Source organism: Macaca fascicularis, chromosome 9 (assembly GCF_037993035.2).
Source record: "Macaca fascicularis isolate 582-1 chromosome 9, T2T-MFA8v1.1".
In the NCBI taxonomy this organism is placed as follows: domain Eukaryota; kingdom Metazoa; phylum Chordata; class Mammalia; order Primates; family Cercopithecidae; genus Macaca; species Macaca fascicularis.
Genome location: NC_088383.1, coordinates 35238087 through 35263039, shown reverse-complemented (window position 1 = coordinate 35263039; position 24953 = coordinate 35238087). Strand labels below are relative to the sequence as shown.

Below are 24953 nucleotides of genomic sequence, written 5' to 3'. Positions count from 1 at the left end.
TGTAATGGGAATGTAGCTGTGAATATGAAAGTCTGTTTAAATCAAAGCAAGAAATCTCATTTCCAAATGGTAATAAGACGTGTGTTAAAAGAAGAAAATAATGGTATGAAAGAGTTTGTTTCGGCCGGGCGCGGTGGCTCAAGCCTGTAATCCCAGCACTTTGGGAGGCCGAGACGGGCGGATCACAAGGTCAGGAGATCGAGACCATCCTGGCTAACACGGTGAAACCCCGTCTCTACTAAAAAATACAAAAACTAGCCGGGCGAGGTGGCGGACGCCTGTAGTCCCAGCTACTCGGGAGGCTGAGGCAGGAGAATGGCGTGAACCCGGGAGGCGGAGCTTGCAGTGAGCTGAGATCCGGCCACTGCACTCCAGTCTGGGCGACACAGGGAGACTCTGTCTCAACAAAAAAAAAAAAAAAAAAAAAAAAAAAAAAGAGTTTGTTTCAATTGCCAAGATTAGACTGTACACTGGTCAATAAACAAGAGTTTTTTTTGTTTGTTTGTTTTTTGTTTTTCTCTTTCAATCCAACCAGGTATTTGGGTTCTTTTTTCTGTTGGTGCATGTCACATAGAGACCCATATTGTGGATTATATTTTGTCAACACGAAAGCCTGGCAGATAAAATCCTTTCCCCTCTTCTTGCTGCACTTGATACAGATCTCTTCTTTACTTCTTGAGAATATGTTTGCTTATTTATTTGTTCGTTGCCTTTAGTGTCAGCAATGGCTTTGTGTCCCCAGTTCTGTTTGCTCCTGCCTGGCTCCTCTACAAAGCTAGAGAGGTGCCTCGTATCTCAGAATTTCAGAGTCATTTCCAACCAGTGAAGGACTAAGAGAAAGCTGCCCACGAGCCCGCAAGGTGCTGATAAGTGTGCCTCTGAGATTCTCACCTCTAACTTTTCCATGGAAGGGACAGCTAGTAGTTTCTCTCTGTGCTACATTTTAAAGGAAAAAAAGAAGTCTAAATCAGTTTATTAATTCATGGTGTTATTTTGTGTTTATTTATTTATATTGATTGGTAAATTAGTAATTTACAAACTGTTGTCAATTTATTGCCTACATATCAGCAAGTACTTTTTTTTTTTTTTTTTTAATAATCTTGGAGCCGAGCACATTGGCTCAGTCCATAACCTCAGCACTTTGGGAGGCAGAGGTGGGAGGTTCACCACTTGAGGCCAGGAGTTCAAGACCAGCATGGGCAGCATAGTAAGATCCTGTCTCTGCAAAAAGAGTAAAAAATAAAAATAGCTGTACCTGGTGGCTCACACCTGTAGTCTCAGCTACTTAGGAGGCTGAGGCAAGTGGCTTGTTTGAACCAAGGAGTTCGGGCTGCAGTGAACTGTGATCATACTACTGCATTCTAGCCTAGGTGGCAGAGTGAGACCCCATCTCTTTAAAAAATCTGGGGACTCCAGTGTGTGCACTGCATGGCTTGTGAATGTGGAAGTGCAGTGAGCATAGTTTTGCTCAAGAATGGGTTGATGATAGCACTTTCCCAGAGTAAAGCTCATTTTTATAAAATCTCTATGTCTCAGAACTGATCCCTGCTTTAACTGCTTTTCTCTCTGGCATTTGAAAACAGTTAACCATATATAAAATGAATGATTTTCATAACTCCATAAAAGGAGCATTATGACATCATCTACTGTTTCTCCCTCTCGTTCTCATAAATCCAAACCATCAACCTGTTTATTCTTGTGTACTGGCACACTGTGTATTCCCAGCATAGAATGCCTTTCTCTCTATGTTCTCTCTAAAACTGGAGAAAGTTTTCTGCACCCTAAATTTTCTACCCTAGGGATTAAACAGCCACTATAAATCACTTTCCCACTCTTCCTCACAGAGGAACGGGTAAATATGTAATAGCCATCACAGCAGCCTGTTGGCTCTCCTGCAGTTGTGTTTCTACCACATCACACAAAGCTTCTTTTTCTTGTCTTTTTAGCAGTACTGTGGTAGTAATTTTTTTACACAGTATGTAATGTCTGTATGTACAAATACATATATATGTATGCACACACCGAGCTGATATTTAGTGAGGTTATATATGGAAGGACTATAGGAATAGCATGTAATTTAAGAAAAATAAATTATTTTTAAAAGATAGATCCTGTGTTTAAGATGGAAAATTACAGTTAGATCAGTTAGGCATGCCTCGCCCAGCCATAATATGGAAAAAGTGTAAGCAAAGGGCATTTTAGCGAGCTGCTCAGGTACTCAACCTATCATCACATTTAATTAAAATGTCATTTTGAGCCATGGCCGATTCATTCGTTAATTTGTTATTTAAAACAGCTTGAGAAGTATTTATTTTAAATACAGAATTTGTGTTAATGAATTGGAAAAGAATATTGTATTGCTTGGCAGAGATTTTATAGCCTAACGATTTGTGGCTTAGAACAAGAAAAACCAGCTGGTGATCAGTTTGTCTAAGTAGTACATGAGTATCTACTAATATTCGATAATAGCCAATTTTTTTTAAATAACCAGAATAAGGGAGTTGGGAATGGGAGGCAGAAACAAGGACACTGACGCCCAAAACTGCACAGTATGGGTCTGTGATCCATGGTTCAGTTGGATCCCTTATGAGGAGGGGGAGGAAAGCCAGCTGGGCAGGGATATGCATGGGCCTGCGTCTGTGCTTCTGCCAGAAGAGAAGTCACCAGCTCTGCCTTCCTCACTTTTCCCCCTTGTCTAAGATCTGTCCTTCTCTTTTCTTCAAAAGTGTGAAATTAGTTTAATCAAAGTTTTTTTTTTTTTTTTTGAGATGGGATCCTGCCGTGTTGCCTATGCTCAAGTAATCCTCTCTCTGAGCCTCCGCAGTAGCTGGGACTATAGGGAGTCACCACCATACCTAGCCAAATCTAAGGCATAGTTTATTTTCTCCAATTTTGGAAAGCAGGGTATATGTAGTTCTGCGTGTGTGTGTGTGTGTGTGTGTGTGTGTATGTGCGTCTATATCGCTACAAATGAGACCACTGTCTTAGTCCATTCAGGCTGCTTCAACAGAATACCTTAGACTGGGTGGCTTATAAACAACCAAACCAGATTTCTCATGTCCTACAGGCTGGGAGTGCAAGATCAAGGTGCCAGCAGTTTTGGTGTCTAGTGAAGGCTTGCCTTCTCATAGATCTTTACTTCTCACTATGTCCTTACATGGTGGGAGGAGCAAACAAGCTCCATTGGGTCATTTTAATAAGGGCACTAATCCAAGTCATGAGGACACAGCCTCCCACAAGGCCCCACATCCTATACCATCACCTTGGGGGTTAGGATGTCCCCTCCTGAGTTTTGGTGGACACAACATTCATTCCATACCACTAGGGTAATGTCCTGATGTCAAGTCTTTACCTTAATCACATGTGTGATGTAAGGTAACATGGCAGGTTCTAGGGATTAAGATGTGGACATCTTTTTTTTTTTTTTTTTTGGCAGGGGTGGGTGGTGAGGGACATTATTTTGCCTACCACATTTTACATACATTTAAATATTTACAGTAGTGTGAAAATAATGCACTTTACAAATGCATCATCTTCCATGATAATATGAAATGAGCATGTGATCCAGTGATATTAATGGGCTGATCATTTTGATTTCAGTATTTTGGGAAGGAAAGTAATGAACAGTAATGATCTAGTGAGTGTATTAGCCCATTCTGAAATACCTGGGACTGGGGTAACTTTCATTGACTCACTGTTCTGCAGGCTTTCTAGGAAGCATGGCACTGGCATCTGCTTGGCATCTAGGGAAGCCTCTGGTAGCTTACAATCATGGTGAAAGTTGAAGGGGGAGCAGGCACATCACGTGACGAAAGCAGGAGCAAGTCAGGCGGAGGGGGGTGCCACACACACACTTTTAAATTATCGGCTCTCCTGAGAACCCACTGTCATGAAGACAGCACCACACCATGAAGGATCCGTCCCCAGGATTCAGCCACCTCCCACCAGGCCCCACCTCCAGCATTGGGGATTACAGTTCAACATGAGATTTGGGCAGGGGGCAAGTATCCAAACTATATTAGTGTGTATTTCTTTGAGACCATTTTTTATTTAGGTGAGCCCTATGGGGCAATATTTGTACAAATAAAACTCTAGCCATTACATAATTGTGGTTGCTTGATAAAAAACAAAAATCTGTGGTAAAAAAATTGGTTATTTTTAGCTCTTTTGCACAATTAAAAGTAATTTTTATAGTAATTTTTTAGTGCTATAGATGTGAAATTTTGATGAGAAAAATTATGTACAGGTTGTGAATATTGTGCATGTTGGGAAGTTTCATTCTTTCTTTTTTTTTTTTTTTTTTTTTTTTGAGACGGAGTCTCACGCTGTTGCCCAGGCTGGAGTGCAGTGGCGCGATCTCGGCTCACTGCAAGCTCCGCCTCCCGGGTTCCCGCCATTCTCCTGCCTCAGCCTCCTGAGTAGCTGGGACTACAGGCGCCCGCCACCGCGCCCGGCTAATTTTTTGTATTTTTAGTAGAGACGGGGTTTCACTGTGGTCTCGATCTCCTGACCTTGTGATCCGCCCGCCTCGGCCTCCCAAAGTGCTGGGATTACAGGCTTGAGCCACCGCGCCCGGCCTGGGAAGTTTCATTCTTTCACTGGTACTCTCTTGTTCAAGCTCTCCTCCTCCCTTCTGTATGACTTATTTTACTTTTAAGCATTAAGTTATTGTAACACAAGTTATGTTACTGTATTCATTTTATGTTGTTATAATTTGTTATTTTATGTAACTTTTGTTATTGGAACATAACAGGCTGGAGTGCAGTGGTGTGATGTTGGCTCATTGCAGCCTCCAATCCCAGGTTCAAGCTGTTCTCCCACCTCAGCCTCCTGAGTAGCTGGGATTACAGGCATGAGCCACCACACCCAGCTAATTTTTGTATTTTTGTAGAGATGAGGTTTTGTCATGTTGGCCAGGCTGGTCTCAAACTCCTGACCCCAGGTAATCTGCCTGCCTTGACCTCCCAAAGTGCTGGGATTACAGGTGTGAGCCACTGTGCCTGGCCTATTTTAGACATTTCCAATAATTCTGGTTTGAACAGATGCTTTAAAAATGATGGAAGATTGATTCTAATGAGTCTTCTTATGCACACTGACCTAAAGGCCATTTTTGTTTTACAACTTACTTTCTTCTTTCGATTGTGAAAAAGTGCATTCTTGGGCATTTGCTAATCTTTTATAGAACTAAAATTTTCTTAAGCATAGCACCCTTTTCTAGTTTTGTGTGTGTCCTACATTCTGCTTTATTTGGTAGCTGCTTCCAGGCCTCTGTAGCACATAAGGTTTTATAAAGTCAGAATCACATCTTCATCATCCCTGTGAGTGTGTGTAGCATGGGTTTGATGCTTTGCATTCAAGAAGTATGTAGTCAGCCCTCCATGCCTGTGTGTTGTATATCCATGGCTTCAACCAACATGAATTGAAAATGTTTTGAAAAAAATTGCATCTGTACTGAACTTGTACAGACTTTTTTTCTTGTCAGTGTTCCCTAAACCATACAGTATAAAAACTGTTTATATAGCAGTTACATTGTATTAGGTATTATAAATAACGTAGAGATGATTTAATGTGTCCTGGACGATATGTGTAGGTTGTATGCAAATACTATGCTATGTCATATCCGGGACTTGAGCATTCTCAGGCATCTGGGACCAATCTCCCACAGACACTGAGAGATGGCTGGACTCCCCTTTCTTCTCAGCCCTGTCAAACTGGCAGTGACATCAAAAGGAAGGGCTGCATGGTCTTGGGCAGAGTTGGCTTAGAGAAATAGAGAGTGTGCTTAATTCATTTCAGGTTCTAGATAATGCAGCATGATAAAAGACTATTCATATGTTATAAATATAAAATTTCAACAGATCCACGTTCATATGTGTACTTCATATTTTAGTTAGCAGATTCCTTTAATGGGTTTTTTTTTTTACACTGAGGAAATATTTCACACTATTTTCCACTAAAACCTGTTTCAATTTGTATACATTCGCCAAGATTGTAATTTTATATGGAAACCTCACAGATAACTTTTTGTGTCTATTTCCTCACCTGGTGTATGCTTGCTGAGTGTCCAGTGCAATAGTCTATCATCGTAGAAAATGGAGACACCCTTGATTAGAAAACATAGTTACAGAAAGCACATCTGAAATGATAACTCTTTGGTTTTTAATTTATCATCCATCTTCACATACTCTTTTTATTAAAGGATTGTAGATTGCTGCATTTTGTTAAAATCTAAGAACAAAGCTTTATTGCTTAAGAGGATGATTTAGCTATAATCTTGTAGTTATATTATTCCTTATCAACATAAAAAAAAAAAAAACAAACATGTCCTTAGAGAAAAAAGGCTTGCGCTAAACAAATTGAGTAACCATTGGGGGCATACTTTTATTCTCAGGAACTTGGCTGCTGTATGTCTTCCTCTGGACTCATCTACAGTAAATGATGTTTCACCATCTATTGGTAATGAAATGGTCATATGTGTGTTATACTTTCTTATGCAAGAGTCAGGGCTATTACTTCAGTGCTATTCTAAGTGTCTAAAAAAGGTAGGAGTGAGTGTGTGTGTGTGTGTTGCAGTGATTCATTACCTTTATTTTTCTATGTTCACACGTAAGTGATTATCCTTATTTATTGGCTGAAAATTGAGTATTGATGTAGGCTTTTTAATTTTTGTTCATTTTTAATTTCTTTTTGAGACAGAGTTTTGCTCTTTTGCTCAGGCTGGAGTGCAGTGGTGCAATCTCAGCTCACTGTAACCTCCGCCTCCTGGGTTCAAGAGGTTTTGTGTCTCAGCCCCCCAAGTAGCTGGGATTACAGACGTGTACCACCATAGCTGGCTAATTTTTGTGTTTTTAGTAGAGACAGGGTTTCACCATGTTGGCCAGGCTGGTGTCGAACTCCTGGCCTCATCCTCCTGCCTTGGCCTCCCAAAGTGCTGGAATTACAGGTGTGAGCAACACTGTGCCCAGGGGATAGTGGCCTTTTTACTTCAAGTATTCGTAGCAAGAATAAAGCGTGACATAAATGGCATGTGTGAAATTAGAATGATGTGTATAAAACTCACGAGACAGTGACTAATATGTCTTAAATAAATGTTGTATTCCATGGATTATTTTCTAGATTTATTTTCCTAAACACTGTCTTTGAAATGAATACCTACGTACCACACTTGTGCATCTCCCTCAGACTTTTAAAGGAATTATTAATCAAATGAAGCTGAGAAATACTGAAGTGTCTCTGTCTACATCTGACTGCTTCTTATAATTTGCTGTCAGTTCCTATGGGTTTCAAGCTTCTCAGTTCTATGCTACTCGTATTTGACATTTTTGGTTTTTTTTTTCTGCCTACTTACCTACAATCTTACTGGTAAATATAATCTTTTTGAACATCTTATAGTAATATACCTTATGGAAATCAAAATAGTATAAGAAGTTCTTTGAGGAGCTAGGAGAGGGAAATAAAAGCACTTCTTTACATTTCTTCACCACTGTTTTTGTATATTGCTCCATTGCCCCTTGAATTATTTTGCAAGATCTAAGTATGTGTGGGTAAAATACAACTGCTTTGCATTTGTAACTTTATTATAATTAAATGTGTTTCATCTTTTTTAAAGATGGAAGAAATCACACTACAATAGTATTTGTTACTTCTTTTCATAGTCAAAGCACATCTACGTAAATGGAGTTGAGGCCACATCTTGACCCACTGATCATCTTGTTAAATTTCATGTTGCTTCCTAGCTCATTTAACTTGTGAGGAACAGCATTTTAGGAGGCTTGATTTAGCAATTCTTTTCAGTAAAACCATACCTCTTCTCAATGACTGTTGTATAAAGTCAGCACAACCTGTTCTAAAGAGATTTATGACACTGTAATGCAGAAAATATTGTAGAAATTATTATGGTGAAGATGTGACTTTAGGCAGCTTTTCTTTCAAAAAATATAGCCTTAATTATGGGGAAAAGCTCTCACTGTCATCCCTCAATATCACTTGGGGATTGGTTCCAGGAATTCCTACAGCTACCAAAATCTGAAGATGCTTAGTTTCTTATTTAAAATCATGTACTAGTTTGCATATAACCTGCATACATCCTCTTGTACACTTCAAATCATCTCCAGATTACTTATAAGGCCTAACACAATGTAAATGCTGTATAGTTATACTCTATTGTTTTTATTTGCATTATTTTTAATTTTTGCATTATTTGTTATTTATATTTTCTTTTTCAAGTATTTTCAATCTGTTGAGATTCAATCCGTGCATTCAGTTTGAATCCATGGATGTGGAACCAACAGATAAGAAGACCAATTGTATTTAGTATTACTACATTGGATATTTTTCACTAGTCTTTATAATATTCTGCATTGCTGGATCACATTATTTCATTAAGTTTTTTATTACAGAAAAGTTTAAACATACAGCTCAGCTATCACCTCTAACAATTATTAATTTATGGCTAATCTTGCTGCATCTATATTCCTACAAACTCATCCAAACAGGATTATTTTGAAACATATTTCAGACCTCATGTCACTTCGTCTGAAAATGTTTTAGTATACATTTTCAAAACATGAAATATTAAAAATAGTACTGTTTAATAACAAAAATACTTAATGCTGTATGTAATAGGGTTATTAACATTTCTGATTGTTTTGTAAATGTTGCTTTATACTTGGCTTGTTTAGAGTCCACACAAAACCCACACCTTACATTTGATTGATATAGCTCTTCAGATTCTTTTAGTCTACAGGTTGTTCCTCCTCCTGACCCCTGTGCATGTATTTCAGTTTCTTCATTGAAATTGGGCTTGTTTTCTCCTGCAGCTTCCTCCTGTCTTGACTTCGCTGAATCCGTCCCTGTGGTATCTACCATGTTCTATAACTTCTGTGTTTTTTATAAACTGATAGTCGGATGTAGACTCTTAACATAACTCTGATTTGAATTTGTAATAATATTATCTCCAGGTATTGTTGTGTGGTTCCATCAGCAGATGGGGGATATGTGGTTGTTCATCATTTTGTGAGCAGCCCCTGGTAATTATTACCTGGATCTTTTATCTGTTTACCTGTTATTACTCTCATTCCTTTATTTATTAGGGGAATATTTCTATAAACAGAAACTTTTCCTTGTCAGCTATTCTTGCCAGTTAGTCTGAGGTATACTGGTCATATGGAAAATGTAGGCCAAATGCTTCATTTCATCTCTTTCTTAATCAGTTTTGTTTTTGTTTCTTTTTCTTTTTTTTTTTTTTCTTCCCTTTTGAGACAAAGTCTTGCTCTGTCACTTAGGCTGGACACCCAGTGCGGTGATGCAATCTTGGCTTGCTGCCAAGTCTTCCTGGGCTCAAGCAATCCTCCCACCTTAGCCTGCCAGGTAGCTGGGACTGTAGACGCACACCACCATGCCAGCTAATTTTTGTATTTTTATAGAGACAGGCTTTTGCCATGTTGCCCAGGCAGGTCTCAAACTCCTGATCTCAAGTGATCCACCCACCTTAGCTTCCCAAAGTGTTGGTATTACAGGCATGAGCCACCATGGCTGGCCTCTTCCTTTATTGGTTTTAGAAAAAATAAGTTGGTTTTCTAGGGCCACATCCTCATGGTTCATGTTTCCCTTTTTTTTTTTTTTTAAAAAAAAGATATCATTAAGAACTCACAAATATCAACATAGTTATTATTGCAGCCGGTTGCATTATGCTTCTTACTGATGCTCCAGTTGCCCCACATTTGAATAGCCAGGCCCTTCTAAGCTGACTCCTGAGAGCTGTTGGTAACAGCATCCTTAGTTTCTGCTGTGACTGTGTTCCATGCTCTTCTAATGTATTTTCTGCCCCATACCTATAATCAGTCATTTCTCAAAGTAGCCTTGCCCCTATTAATGGGCAAGGGTATTCACAGATCACTATTTGGAATCATTGCTTTTATTTTGCAAATGCTGAAAAGTAAGTTAACATCAAGAGCACCCTGGCTCAAATTCAGTTTTCACAGCAATGTCTGAAAATGTAGTGATTCTACCCTTGATTATCCGAGTGATGAACCTTTCCAAGGGCACGAATAAACGTGGGTTCTCCTTGCCAATTCAGACTTTCCTTTATTTGGCCTCTGATGAACTTCTTACAGAACTGCAGACTGATGTTTCTGTGGGCACTGTGACTGTGTGTTGGATGAGGTCTTACTTGGCAGGTGTCGGAAGCATTGATGGGCAGATCTGCTTGTCTGCAGTAGGATGCCAGAACACAGTGACCACTGTACTTGTGTTGAGTTGTGGGATTTTGTTTTTGCTTTTTTTGTTTATGAGTACAAATAGTTAGGAAGCAATGGCATCTCAATGAGTTTAACATTTTCTGTTTGCCCCTGGTGAAATTGAGTGCCAGGAAATTGGGCTCAACCATTGTGTTGTCTTCAGTAGGCAAACTGGGGTCAGGGGCTGGAACTTGGTCACAGTCATGGTGCTGAGTTTTGAAGAGGTTTTTCTTAGTGTGGAATGTCTGAGCTTGGTCTTCCCTAACAGTGGAATCGGCTCCAGCTCTGCAGACCTTATCAATCCTGTTACCTGTGCATCCAACATTTCATCTCCCAAAGCTGGCTTCATCAGTGATCTGTGAAGCGTGATGCGGAACCATTGAGGCATGGAAAACGAATATGGGGACCTTTGATCAACATGGGGATTAGGGGAACAACAATTATTTAAAAAAGAGTATCAGGACTTAACATATTCGTATTTTATTATCTCACATTGTAAAATTTCCTATTTCTTGTATATGTTTAATATTTATATTAGTGGAATTGAGCATTTAAATGATCATTAAATAAAAGTCCTATACAGCTGCATGCTCAGAAAGATTTTCCTAACAGGGCTATGTTATCAGGAAAGTTTGGAGGCACTGGACCTGCTTTCTGGTCACTTTTTCTACATCTTTTCTTGGGCAGTCTTTTGATCCATTCTCCAGTTTAGTCAAGCGTGATCGTTTAATAATTCACATCTCTCTTCCTTCTACCCCCATGCTTAAAAACCTTCAGTAGCTTCCCAGTACAGTTAAGAATACTGGTATGTTTTGTTCAAGTGTATAAGAATTGTTCTGTGTCTTTGCAGCCTTACCTCTTCTACCTCATGACTAGCACGCAGGGCCTCTGAATTTCTTGGATGAGGCTTCTTCCTGCTTAACTCTAGGCACTTGCTTTTCCCTTTGCCTGGTAAAACTTCTCTTTGGTGCTCTCCTGTCTAACCTTACTTATGCCATAGGAGTCTGGTCAAGTCATAGTTTCTTCAGTAGGTATTTCCGGATTCCATAGAGTTGCTACATAATCCTGTCGCGCCTTGTATTTTTGGTGAGTACCGGAGAGTAGGGAATTTGTGTGGGTTCTCTAGATTCACCGCTGTGTTGGGAAATGTTAACATCCGGCTCTCTGCAAACCACAGAAACCTGGCTTTTGTCACATTTTCCCATTTCCATGGTGTAAATACGAGTATCATGTCCGGATTCAGGCTACCAAGTTGATGTCACTGAAGGTTGAGTTGGGATGAGATGCATGGTGGCAAACAGTAATATGGTAACAGACGGAGAAGATGCATCATGTGTGTAGATACTAATAAAATATAGTAAAATAATTAGAACATGAATAGTTTTGAGTATTATCTTTGTTTTAATATAATTTAGTTGGAAGTTTATGTACTATAATTTTTTTTCTTTTCTTTCTTTCTCTCCCTGTCCTTCCTTCCTTCTTCCCTTCCCCTTCCCCTTCCCTTTCCCCTTCCCCTTCCCCTTCCCTTCCCTCTCTTTCTCTCTTTCTCTTTCTCTCTCTCTCTCTGTCTTTCTCTCTTTCTCTCTCTCTCTCTCTTTCTTTTTTGAGACCAAGTTTCACTTTTGTTGCCCAGGTTAGAGTGCAATGGCACTATCTCGGATCACTGCAGTCTCCACCTCCCGGGTTCAAGTCATTCTCCTGCCTCAGCCTCCTGAGTAGCTGGGATTACAGGTGCCTGCCACCACACCCAGCTGATTTTTGTATTTTTAGTAGAAATGGGGTTTTACCATGTTAGCCAGGCTGGTCTGGAACTCCTGACCTCAGGTGATCTGCCTGCCTTGGCCTCCCAAAATGCTGAGATTACAGACATGAGCCACCGTGCCTGGCCTGTATTATAATTTTTAATAATTTTATTTAACCATCAACTCTCAAAAAGTCCTGAAAATTTAATAATTCTCTCTCATGCAATAGTATGAGCCAGGAGTAGAGATCCCCTGTGCCACACACAGGTCACATTTTTTTGAATTGATTGAAGACATTGGAATAAGGTAACGTATGCATGTGCCGCCATTTGTTGGCATTTACTTTGCTTTGCATTATCAACTTATTCTTTTATAGCTTGCATGTCTTGCATTATACTAGCTTTTAAATGAGGAGAAGTATATATCACAAATGGAAATATGCGCAAATGCAGCCAGATACTCAAGGCCACGCCAGTGGTGCAACTGATTGACTAAGGCATTAACATTGATCTAATGAAGCTCAATGGCAGGTGGTTGGCTTGGAAAAATGAATTATAATACATTAATCTTGCTTTGTAAATATATAAGGTAGACAGAAAAAATGGTAAACATTTTCTTTCTTGGAATTTCCATTTTGCTATTCATTCCCTCATTTACCAATCATTGAGACGTGAATTATCAGAAAAACGCTTTAGTGATATTTGCCTGCAGCTACTGAATTGGTAGTTTTGACTGAATTACTTGATCAATTTGACCTAAGTTTCTAAATTGACTAAGCATTTGACTGAAAAGATTCTTCAGAAGAAAATACAGATGATTTCACAAGATGATAGTGACATATTGTTTGAAAGTGTAGATTAAGGGCACCCAACACATTTCTGTTAATCCAAGTAAATGTTTCTGACAAGGTTGTAAGAGTAAATGCCATCAGGGTTACAAAAGCTGGTGCAAGATTTAGACATTTTAATAGCCATGTAGTAGAACATTTCAAATATTATTTTCTAAAGGTTAACTGTCAATATTTAGGTCCTATAAAGAAAAAGTTTTAAAATGCCTTAGAATATAGTATTTACTTTGTAAGCAGTCTTTCTAGACAAAACAGCCCTTCTGTATTTTATTTCTAAAAATCAAAAGCTGGTAGGGCCAGAAAAGTTTTTAAGATAGAAGGTAAGCCGTTTTTGTTATAGATGAGGAAACTAGAGCCGTGCGTGAATATGAACAGCCTTGTTCTGTTTGAGTCTGTGTTTTGAAGTGTGTGGTTTACCATGTGAATTAAGACATGAGCAGGTACGAGCCTGTCTTTGCAGCAGATGATCTTCAGCCACATGCTTCATCTTATGCTAGCCCGTTGTCCTGGATGACTCTTCTTTTTATGTTGAATCAATGTATGGTAATATTTGCAGAGAAGACTAAGGAGGCGTATTAGAAATCCGTACTAATGTAGATACATTTTGTAAAATCAAATAAGATTGATCACCATCCCTACTTAATTTAGAGCAAAGGAAGGGAATCTAATTTTTCTATTTTTCCACACCTCGTTTGCTGTAATGAAAATGGCATTCTGCTTTGAATCATTTCCAAGGAAATGATTTTCAATATTGTTGTCTGTGACATTTTGACAATTAAAATGCATTTTTTAAGCCTACTGGAAATGCTGCGATGCTTTTTCTTGTTTTCATTTTTTTTTTTTCTTTTTTCCCAGTGGTTCTATCTGTGCTTGTTGCCTAGGAAACCACCACTGGGTTGAATTCTGTTTGCCTGGTTGTCTGACAGACTGGTAGAGTTATGGATAAAGTTCTTGGCTTTAGAATTGTAAAAGTGCTACTTAAATACTAGAAATGTTTTATCAATATTAAAATGCTTTATCTCCTCAATTAAAAAGCAGCCAAGCATTTGTTTGGTTTTCTTAAAATGCTAAATAGAGAATTATTGTTTTTCTTGATTATTATTGAAATTTCCTGTTTTGTATACAAATTTGCAATAGGATTTGAATTGTCACAGTGAGCTAGTTCTAAAGATAGCACTTCAATAAAAAAATGCTTCTGTAAATTTGTTTACTTCCTTGGGGAGTCATGTGCGTGTATTATCATTCTCAAGAGGGACAAACATAAACATATTTCATGAAAAAATTCACAGAGGTGTTAGAAAATGCAGATTATTTTGCCCTGTATTTGATAAGTAGAAAAACAATTATTTCTATATAACTTTTTCAAATTAAAGTTAGAAGTGTAGTGGAAATCCCACAGATCTTTTCTGAGTGATTAAAAGTTAATAGAACTGAGAGTATATAATTAATGGTTATTTAATTATACTTTTCTCTAGCTAAATTCAGTGTCCTATAACATTGCTTAATACTAAAAAAATTTTAGAGAGATGTGTTTTTGGATGATCCTGTGACCACTAGCTCCATGAAGCTGTAGAGCCCTTGAAATGAGGCAGGGGTAGCTGAGGAGCTGAATCTAAATAGCCAGTGTGGCTAGTGATTCCATCATCTGGGGACTTGATGGAAATACAGAGTCTTGGGCCCCATCCGGACCTATTCATTCAGAATCTGTGTTTTTCATGAGGCCCCTTAGGGCTGATATGCAATGCTGTCTCTTCTAGAGCAATAATTCTCTTCTAGAGCAGTCTTGGCTGCATGTTACAATGACCTGAAGAGCTTGTGAAAGTAATTCTTTGGCTTCATCATAGGCCAGATTTTTAGTATTTCTGTTGGGGATCCTGGAACCAGCATTTTACCGAGTATTCCCACATCATTTTAATGACTGGTGAAGTGTTAGAACCACATATATCACTCAAAGAGTATACAAACAAGTGTGGCCTTCGGATGGGGAGGTCTTAAGCACTGCCCTGGATTTTCCACTTTTTTGTTGAAGTTAATATAGGAGTGGTGTATGTAAGAAAGAGTCCAGGCCAGGAGCGGTGGCTCAAGCCTGTAATCCCAGCACTTTGGGAGGTTGAGGTGGGCGGATCATGAGGTCGGGAGATTGAGAGCATCCTGGCTAACACAGTGAAACCCCATCCTAAAAAAAAAAAAATTACCTGGGTGTGTCGACCGGGACCTGTGGTCCCAGTTACTTGGGAGACTGAGGCAGGAGAATGGCATGAACCTTGGAGGCGGAGGTTGCATTGAGCTGAGATCGCGTCACTGCACTGCAGCCTGGGCAACAGAGCAAGACTCTGTCTTGGAAAAAAAAAAAAAAAGAAAGTCTGTACTGAGTGCTAAGTATATTATCTTAAATTGACTAAACATTTCACTGAGAAGACTCTTTTGGTAAAAATATACAAGACTGTATTGACAGGCTGGGCATGGTGACTCATGCCTGTACTCCCAGAACTTTGGGGAGGCAAAGACGTTAGCGACATACTTTGTGAATGTATAGATTAAGGGCACCCAACACATCTCTGTTAATCCAAATAAATGTCCTTGACATAGATAAGAAGCACGAGCATTTTGTTTTGTGTACACACACACTCACTCTCTCTCTCTAATGTGCCCTTCCGTCAATGTACCACTCCCCATTTCTTCTCACAAATCCCCTAATAATAAAATAAATTGCGATGAATTTAAAAGCCTTATTTGTTTGCTCATCTTAGCTAAAGGGAGCTTATTTCTTAAAATTTTTTTTCATGGTCTTTCTTTTTCCCTGTGAAGAACGATTACAAGATCCAAGCATGAGATGAGTCATTGTCGAAAGAACAGTGTCTTTTCTTCCAGCTCTGACTTGCAGTGTGGTTGAGTTCAGCTTATGTGCATTTACTGCACTCCTACCGTGTGATGGCATTGATGGTAGATGTAGGTGAGAAAGGTGCAAATTAGCCAGTCTCTTGCTTTCAGTTCTTGGTGTTCCTGGATTTCATGCATACTGGATAGGAGCATGTTTCCTGTGGCTTGACTACTGAGGCTTGGATTTTTATTTCTACTAATTACTGTTGGATTAAAACTTTTGCCAGGATATCTGATCTCTGTAACACCAAGTCTTCATACCTGTAAGATGGGAATAATAATAGAACCTATTTTATGGCCTTGTTCTGAGGATTTGATGAGTTATGACATTAAGGTTCTTAGCATATACATAACCCATAGTAAATGCTCAACAAATGTTAGTGATTACAGACTTAATTGGCTTATTATAAATGATCAGGGCATGTTTACTTTTACATTACTCTTTCCTTAAGGAGGAGAATGAATGGTTTGGATTAGCTATGAAAGATCTCTGCACTTTGAAGGTAATACAAACAGACACGCAGCCATATGTTTCAGAGCCATGAAGTCTTATTGCCGCCTTGGAGCAACCAGTTGGTGCCAAATGGCCTTATTAATCGCCAGTGTGTACAGGGTTGTGTGGTAAGGAATTAATTTGAAACTGGAACAGTTAAGACAGAGAAGTGGATAATGAGCAATTTGAATGTTTTTAAAGTGCTTCTGTCATACTCCCCCTGTAGAAAATAAAGCTTTTCAACTTCTGGCAGCATCCGATCCTTTACTTCGTTTTCGTTCCTAGCACTGATCTTCTCATGGCATACGCTATGCTCACATGTGTATTCTTTGTCCTCTCCTCATCAGAATGGAGCATTCTGGAGGCATTATTGGCCTTCCAGGTTCAAACGATTCTTCTGCTCTCTGCCTCAGCCACCCCTGAGACTATGGGCGCACACCACCATGCCCAACTAATTTTTGTATTTTTAGTGGAGACAGGGTTTCACCATGTTGGCCAGGCTGGTCTAGAACTCCTGACATCACATGATCTGCCCACCTCAACATCCCAAAGTGCTGAGATTACAGGCTTCAACCATTGTGCCCCACTGTAGATGTTTGTCTTTGACAGAATGACTTTTTAAACTTCCTTAGAAAGCTTTTAGCAGGGCAGGCAAGGGACGGGGCCATGCATGTGGCATGCTGGGCTGTGGGTGCTGGCTGCTGGGAGCCTGGCGAAGCGTGGCCGCGCATGTGTGCTGAAGGGAGAGGCGGCCACAGAGATAGCATGTTCCTCATGATCCAGCGCCACTCCATCACCATCTTCACAGATACCAAGGTGTCTAGCATGGTGTTTGAGTTGAAATGCATCGTCGAGGGCATCCTCAGCAGCTGTACAAGGATGACCAGCTCTTGGATGTTGGCAAGACGCTGGGTGAGTGTGGCTTCACCAGCCAAAGTGCGCGGCCACAGCCCCGCCACAGCTCTGCTGGGCTTCCAGGCGGACGACACCCTTGACGCCCTGTACATCCCGCTGTTAGGAAGCCCAAAGACGCAGGAAGTAGTGCCCATGAGCAAGCCGTGCATAGAGGGCACTCTGCATGTCTGTGAGAGGCCCACTTCCACCAGTAAAAGAGATTTAGATGTCAGGGTGCAAAAAGAAAAAAAAAAAAAAAAAAAAAGGTTTTAGTACCATGAAGATTCATGTGCATCCCAGTGTGGTGGCGAGCCTGTGGTCCCAGCTGCTTAGGAGGCAGGGGTGGGAGGATCCCTTCAGCCTGGGAGGTTGAGGCTGCAGTGAGCCCAGATTGCACCACTGCACTCCAGCCTGGGTGACAGAGCTAGACTCTGTCTCAAAAAAAACATAAAAATAAAAAAAAATAAAAAATTCCTGTGCAAGATGTAAAGCCCAGTTCTGACAAAAATGAAGTATGGAGATTAGAGTGGAAGTTTAACACCTCATAGTTGTAGAGAGGCCTGCTGCTGTGAAGTAATTGTTGATGGTCAACATACACTGGGATAATTATAAAATCTCGTAAAGTGCAGGAGCTTCAAACGCACATCCTGAGGTGACAGAAAACTGGCAAATGAAATTGGCAAATTGCTAGTCCCCAGGTAAGAGAAGAAGATTACGCTTTTATATAGTATTGTGGAGTAAAGGTTATAATAATAAAGAAATAGGGGAAATAATGCTCATCGAAAGTTAACTTGACAGTTAGTGCTGTACTTAAATTCTTAACAAAATAATAGAAGACATGTCAAAGGAGAGGGCATTGAGCATTTAGAGAATATCTTCAATGCAATCAATAGTCAATGTCAATTTTTGAAAGACAAATTACTTATTAGATGAAGTTATAATTTTAAAATTTAATTACATGATTGTTGAACTAAATTGGTAAAGGGGAAGTGATATGAGGAATTTCTTGCAGATACACACATAAAATTATATGTGAAGAATTAATTTAGATTGACTCCCACTCAGATATTCTCATAAGGGAGTCAGCACTGCATGAAGGACCATATAGTGCAAAATTAATAATTTTAAAAAAAAAAAAGGGAAGTAAAACCTGGATGGGATTTCCAACCAGGGAGTTTATCACCAGTATTTGAAGCAGCAATTCTTTGTCCCTTTCCTGGTAGAAGACCTTTTTTTGGTTCTCTGGGGCCTTCCAACATCTGTAATTGTTTCTTTGCTACAGAGATTGCCCTTTCAATACTTGAGACAATCAATGTGAAAAGGACAGAGATAGATGGAAGTCCTGTATCTGTAGATGGAAATCATTCATTTTCTTAATTTATTTATACAGTAACACTTTAACAAACATTTTCTCAGTGTCCTTTGCTGGACTAAACACTAGGGGTAGAATCACAAAATTTAATGAGGCGGACAGATGAGAAAGTACCAGATCTAACAAGTGAAATCAAGCGTGATTTCACTTAGGCTGTAGAAACCTGTTAAACTTCTCAGAGATGGCAATGCCTGCCCAGCCGAGAAGAGAGAAGAGAGTGTGTGAGAAGAGGGCCCAGGGAGAGAACTGGAAAGCCTCTGTGGCCTTCTGCAGTGCGTGTTCCAGTTGAGTGTCAGGGTGCAGAGACGTTGTTCAGCTCACAGAGGGTACTCTAATGGTATTGTGCCCAAGCAGACCGAAGATTCTGAGTTATGACATCTGATTTGTGGTTTAGAAAAGGTATCATGAGTGCTTTGTAGAGGATGACTTGGAGACGGCCAAGCCTGGAGGGATAGAATAAATCAAGCTGAGAAATGATGAAGATCTGTGACTGCCAGTATGAAGTTCACATTTTAAAATAATCACAGCTGAATTAAATGTGTGTGTGTGCATATATATAATATTTATTTTATATATATAGCAATTACATGTATATAGCATGACATAGCCCTGCTACTCAGAGTCACAAAAGGGTGATGATCACTCAGACCAACAACACTGATGTCACCAGGACACTGAAATGCAGAATTTCAGATCCTACCCACTCCAGACCTACTGAAGTTCTTTAACAAGATTCCTAGGTGGTTTCTGTGCACATCAACTTTTGACAGTCTCTGACTTGGAAGACACTGAGTTGCCTCATCCCAGCCTACCTTGCTTGCTTTATCACCTTCCAATCACTTTGTTTCCAATCACATGTGCTACACCCATACCAAATTTATTTATTTATTTATTTATTTATTTATTTATTTATTTAAATTATACTTTAAGTTCTAGGGTACATGTGCACAACGTGCAGGTTTATTACATATGTATACATGTGCTATGTTGGTGTGCTGCACCCATTAACTCGTCATTTACATTAGGTATATCTCCTAATGCTATCCCTCCCCCATTCCCCCACCCCACGACAGGCCCCGGTGTGTGATGTTCCCCTTCCTGTGTCCAAGTGTTCTCATTGTTCAATTCCCACCTGTGAGTGAGAACATGCGGTGTTCAGTTTTCTGTTCTTGCGATAGTTTGCTGAGAATGATGGCTTGCAGCTGCATCCATGTCTCTACAAAGGACATGAACTCATCCTTTTTTATGGTTGCACAGTATTCCATGGTGTATATGTGCCACATTTTCTTAATCCAGTCTGTCACTGATGGACATTTGGGTTGGTTCCAAGTCTTTGCTATTGTGAATAGTGCCGCAGTAAACACACATGCGCATGTGTCTTTATAACAGCATGATTTATAATCCTTTGGGTATATACCCTGTAATGGGATGGCTGGGTCAAATGGTATTTCTAGTTCTAGATCCTTGAGGAGTCGCCACACTGTCTTCCACAATGGTTGAACTAGTTTACAATCCCACCAACAGTGTAAAAGTGTTCTATTTCTCCACATCCTCTCCAGCAGTTCTTGTTTCCTGACTTTTTAAATGATCACCATTCTAATTGGTGTGAGATGGTATCTCATTGTGGTTTTGATTTGCATTTCTCTGATGGCCAGTGATGATGAGCATTTTTTCATGTGTCTGTTGGCTGCATAAATGTCTTTTGAGAAGTGACTGTTCATATCCTTCACCCACTTTTTGATGGGGTTGTTTGTTTTTTTCTTGTAAATTTGTTTGAGTTCTTTATAGGTTCTGGATATTAGCCCTTTGTCAGATGAGTAGATTTCAAAAATTTTCTCCCATTCTGTAGGTTGCCTGTTCACTCTGATGGTAGTTTCTTTTGCTGTGCAGAAGCTCTTTAGTTTAATTAGATGCCATTTGTCAATTTTGGCTTTTGTTGCCATTGCTTTTGGTGTTTTAGACATGAAGTCTTTGCCCATGCCTGTGTCCTGAATGGTACTGCCTAGGTTTTCATCTAGAGTTTTTATGGTTTTAGGTCTAACATTTAAGTCAAGTTCATCTTGAATTAATTTTTGTATAAGGTGTAAGGAAGGGATCCAGTTTCAGCCTTCTACATATGGCTAGCCAGTTTTCCCAGCACCATTTATTAAATAGGGAATCCTTTCCCCATTTCTTGTTTTTGTCAGGTTTGTCAAAGATCAGATGGTTGTAGATGTGTGGTATTATTTCTGAGGGCTCTGTTCTGTTCCATTGGGCTATATCTCTGTTTTGGTACCAGTACCATGCTGTTTTGGTTACTGTAGCCTTGAAGTCAGGTAGCGTGATGCCTCCAGCTTTGTTCTTTTGGCTTAGGATTGTCTTGGCAATGTGGGCTCTTTTTTGGTTCCATATGAACTTTAAAGTCGTTTTTTCCAATTCTGTGAAGAAAGTCATTGGTAGCTTAATGGAGATGGCATTGAATCTAAAAATTACCTTGAGTAGTATGGCCATTTTCATGATATTGATTCTTCCCATCCATGAGCATGGAATGTTCTTCCATTTGTTTGTGTCCTCTTTTATTTCGTTGAGCAGTGGTTTGTAGTTCTCGTTGAAGAGGTCCTTCACATCCCTTGTAGGTTGGATTCCTAGGTATTTTATTCTATTTGAAGCTATTGTGAATGGGGGTTCACTCATGATTTGACTCTCTGTCTGTTATTTGTATGTAAGAATGCTTATGATTTTTGCACATTGATTTTGTATCCTGAGACTTTGCTGAAGTTGCTTATCAGCTTGAGATTTTGGCTGAGACAATGGGATTTTCTAAATACACAATCATGTCATCTGCAAACAGGGACAATTTGACTTCTTCTTTTCCTAACTGAATACCCTTGATTTATTTCTCCTGCCTGATTGCCCTAGCCAGAACTTCCAACACTATGTTGAACAGGAGTGGTGAGAGAGGGCATCCCTGTCTTGTGCCTGTTTTCAAAGGGAATTTTTCCAGTTTTTGCCTATTCAGTATGATATTGGCTGTGGGTTTGTCATAAATAGCTCTTATTATTTTGAGATATGTCCCATCAATACCAAATTTATTGAGAGTTTTTAGCATGAAGGGCTGTTGAATTTTGTCAAAGTCCTTTTCTGCATCTATTGAGATAATCATGTGGTTTTTGTCTTTGGTTCTGTTTATATGCTGGATTACGTTTATTGATTTGTGTATATTGAACCAGCCTTGCATCCCAGGGATGAAGCCAGCTTGATCATGGTGGATAGGCTTTTTGATGTGCTGCTGGATTCGGTTTTCCAGTAATTTATTGAGAATTTTTGCATCGATGTTCATCAAGGGTATTGGTCTAAAATTCTCTTTTTTTGTTGTGTCTCTGCCAGGCTTTGGTATCAGGATGATGTTGGCCTCATAAAATGAGTTAGGGAGGATTCCCTCTTTTTCTATTGATTGGAATAGTTTCAGAAGGAATGGTACCAGCTCCTCCTTGTATCTCTGGTAGAATTCGGCTATGAGTCCATCTAGTCCTGCACTTTTTCTGGTTGGTAGGCTATCAATTATTGCCTCAATTTCAGAGCCTGTTACTGGTCTATTCAGGGATTCAACTTCTTCCTGGTTTAGTCTTGGGAGAGTGTATGTGTCCAGGAATTTATCCATTTCTTCTAGGTTTTCTAGTTTATTTGCATAGAGGTGTTTATAGTATTCTCTGATGGTTGTTTGTATTTCTGTGGGGTTGGTGGTGATATCCCCTTTATCATTTTTTATTGCATCCATTTGATTCTTCTCTCTTTTCTTCTGTATTAGTCTTGCTAGTGGTGTATCAATTTTGCTGATCTTTTCAAAAAACCAACTCCTGGATTCATTGATTTTTTGAAGGGTTTTTTATATCTCTATCTCCTTCAGTTCTGCTCTGATCTTAGTTATTTCTTGCCTTCTGCTAGCTTTTGAACGTGTTTGCTCTTGCTTCTCTCATTCTTTTAATTGTGATGTTAGGGGGTCAGTTTTAGATCTTTCCAGCTTTCTCTTGTGGGCATTTAGTGCTATAAATGTCCCTCTACACACTGCTTTAAATGTGTCCCAGAGATTCTGGTATGTTATGTCTTTGTTCTCATTGGTTTCAAAGAACATCTTTATTTCTGCCTTCATTTCGTTATGTACCCAGTAGTCATTCAGGAGCAGGTTTTCAATTTACATGTAGTTGAGCGGTTTTGAGTGAGTTTCTTATTCCTGAGTTCTAGTTTGATTGCACTGTGGTCTGAGAGACAGTTTGTTATAATTTCTGTTATTTTACATTTGCTGAGGAGTACTTTACTTCCAATTATGTGGTCCATTTTGGAATAAGTGCGATGTGGTGCTGAGAAGAATGTATATTCTGTTGATTTGGGGTGGAAAGTTCTGTAGATGTCTATTAGGTCCGCTTGGTGCAGAGCTGAGTTCAATTCCTGGATATCTTTGTTAACTTTCTGTCTTGTTGATCTGTCTAATATTGACAGTGGAGTGTTCAAGTCTCCCATTATTATTGTGTGGTTGTCTAAGTCTCTTTGTAAGTCTCTAAGGACTTGCTTTTTGAATCTGGGTGCTCCTGTGTTGGGTGCATATATATTTAGGATAGTTAGCTTTTCCTGATGAATTGATCCCTTTACCTTTATGTAATAGCCTTTTTTGTCTCTTTTCATCTTTGTTGGTTTAAAGTCTGTTTTATCAGAGACTGGGATTGTAACCCCTGCCTTTTTTTGTTTTCCATTTGCTTGGTAGGTCTTCCTCCATCCCTTTGTTTTGAGCCTATGTGTATCTCTGCACGTGAGATGGGTCTCCCAAATACAGCACACAGATGGGTCTTGACTCTTTATCCAATTTGCCAGTGTGTGTCTTTTAATTGGAGCATTTAGCCCATTTACATTAAAGGTTAATATTGTTGTGTGTGAATTTGATCCTGTGATTAAGATGTTAGCTGGTTATTTTGCTCGTTAGTTGATGCAATTTCTTCCTAGCATCGATGGTCTTTACGTTTTGGCATGTTTTTGCAGTGGCTGGTACTGATTGATCCTTTCCATGTTTAGTGCTTCCTTCAGGATCTCTTGTAGGGCAGGCTTGGTGGTGACAAAATCTCTAAACATTTGCTTGTCTGTAAAGGATTTTATTTCTCCTTCACTTATGAAACTTAGTTTGGCTTTATATGAAATTATGGGTTGAAAATTCTTTTCTTTAAGAATGTTGAATGTTGGCCCCCACTTTCTTCCGGCTTGTAGAGTTTCTTCCGAGAGATCCGCTGTTAGTCTGATGTGTTTAACTTTGTGGGTAACCTGACCTTTCTCTCTGGCTGCCCTTAACATTTTTTCCTTCATTTCACCTTTGGTGAATCTGACAATTATGTGTCTTGGAGTTGGTCTTCTCGAGGAGTATCTTTTTTGTGTTCTCTGTATTTCCTGAATTTGAATGTTGGCCTGCCTTGCTAGGTTGGGGAAGTTGTCCTGGATAATATCCTGCAGAGTGTTTTCCAACTTGGTTCTATTCTCCCATCACTTTCAGGTACACCAAGCAGACGTAGAGCTAAAAACATTGAATAAAAATTGGACGAATGGATAACTAGAATAACCCATGTAGAGAAGTCCTTAAATGACCTGATAGAGCTGAAAACAATGGCAGGAGAACTATGTGACAAATACACAAGCTTCAGTAACCCATGCATTCAATTGGAAGAAAGGGTATCAGTGATTGAAGATCAAATGAATGAAATGAAGCGAGAAGAGAAGTTTAGAGAAAAAAAAAGAGTAAAAAGAAGCGAACAAAGCCTCCAACAAATATGGGACTATGTGAAAAGATTAAATCTACGTCTGATTGGTGTTGCTTGAATTTCAGTGTCTGGCTTTTGCACCTGCAGTTTTCTCTGCTCATTTATTCTCTTCCTTCTGCCCCATTCTTCTGGCCAGGCACCACCACCATTGCCCTGAAACAAAACCAAAATAGACTGCAAACAAAAAATGAAATTCTGAGACCCCTAACCAACTGAATGGACCCATTCTTGGCCAGGGATATACCAAAGTAAACCTGAAAACTAGTTCAGGCCATGATGGGAAAGGGGATTGGGTATACCTTTTTATACTCTCATCTCTTTGGAATTCAGGTGTTACTGACCAGCATTAACATTAAAACAGGCTGGCTCGTGCCTCTAATCCCAACACTTTGGGAGGCCATGGTGGGAGGATCGCTCGAGCCCAGAATTTTGAGACCAGCCTGGACAGCATGACACTGTCTCTACAAAAATAAGAAAATTAGCCAGTCATCATGGTGTGCACCCGTAGTCCCAGCAAATTGGTAAGCTGAGGCAGGAGGATCACGTGAGCCTGGGAGTTCAAGGATGCAGTGATCTATGATCATGCCACTGCTCTCCAGCCTGGGTGACAAAGTAAAACCTTGTCTCAAAAAAAACCCCAAAAAAACCCAAAAAAACCCAAAACATTAAAACAGCCACCTTATAGTCTCTTGGTAGTGATAAAATATATA

At 39.5% G+C, this 24953-nt stretch overlaps 1 protein-coding gene and 1 pseudogene across 50 annotated transcripts in view; both read left to right on the top strand.

The window, feature by feature from the left end:
- The window catches only part of PARD3 (par-3 family cell polarity regulator), a 717421-nt gene that overhangs the window by 315418 nt on the left and 377050 nt on the right, over window positions 1-24953 (top strand). The gene's annotated exons all lie outside the window — the stretch shown is intronic.
- On the top strand, window positions 16728-17394 carry LOC141407664 (elongin-B pseudogene; annotated as a pseudogene).